Source organism: Otolemur garnettii, unplaced genomic scaffold (assembly GCF_000181295.1).
Source record: "Otolemur garnettii isolate 467f Iridium unplaced genomic scaffold, OtoGar3 scaffold00018, whole genome shotgun sequence".
NCBI classification, from domain to species: Eukaryota; Metazoa; Chordata; class Mammalia; order Primates; family Galagidae; genus Otolemur; species Otolemur garnettii.
In genome coordinates, this window is record NW_003852413.1 from 22,492,326 (window position 1) to 22,493,542 (window position 1,217).

Consider the following 1,217-nt stretch of genomic DNA (forward strand, 5'->3'; position numbering starts at 1 on the left):
CTATAAAAGCTTCCTTCTTGTGTTCCCTTGGTGGAGCTCCTGAACCACTTCTGGTTGAAGCTACCTGATTCATGAATTGTTTACACAAATAAACTCTTAAATTTTTTTTATTATGCCTCAGTTTGCTTTTTTTTTTTTTTCTTGGAGATGGGATCTCACTCTGTTATTCCGGCTGGAGTGCAGTAGTACAGTCACAGCTCACTGTTACCTCTTCCTCCTAGGCTCAAATGATCCTCCAACCTCAGCTTCCTGAGTAGATGGGACTACAGGCTTATGCTCCCAAACCTGACTAATTTAAAACTTTTTTTTTTCTAGAGGTCTTGCTGTGTTGCCCAGGCTGGTCTTGAACTCGTGGCCTCCGCTGATCCTCCTGCCTTGGTCTCCCAAAGTGCTAGGATTACGTGAGCCATTGTGCCTGGCCTCATTTTACTTTCTTCAACACATGTTATTAAATTTCTGTTTGTTTTTGTCTTGTCAGTCTGTCTTTTATTAAGGGGCGTATTCCAACTAAGAACTATAAAGAGCTGAGATAAAATGAGTTTTCTTGGGGAGGGGTTGGGGGAGGATGGGTGGAGAGAGGAAAATTGGTGGGACCACACCTATGGTGCATCTTACAAGGGTACCTGTGAAATTTACTAGGTGTAGAATAGAAATGCTGAACACAGTAACTAAGAAAATGCCGTGAAGGCTATGTTAACCAGTTTGATGGAAATATTTCAAATGGTATATAAAACCAGCACCTTGTACCCCATGATTGCATTAATGTACACAGCTATGATTTAATTAAAAAAATTAGTTTTCTTCACTACAAAATAAAATGTATTTTTGTTTGATTAAACTTTCAAAACTGTTTTTTGACTTGTTTTTTGTCATGTAATAGATAATGAGCTATGGCACTGTCTATATAAGAAAAAGACCTACGTGTGTGTGTGTGTGTGTGTGTGTGTGTGCATGTTTTGGTCTACAAAAAGAAAGTTACTTGTAAGGGTAGAGAAAGGATAGAGTAGAAAGGGCAAGGATATAGGCTCGGTGCCTGTGGCTCCGTGGTGAGGGTGCCAGCCACATACACGGGAGCTGGCAGGTTCAAATCCACCCTGGGCCTACCAAACAACAACAACTACAACCAAAAAATAAAAATAGCTGGGCATTGTGGTGGGCGCCTGTAGTCCCAGCTACTTGGGAGGCTGAGGCAAGAGAATCGCTTAAGCTCAAGAGTT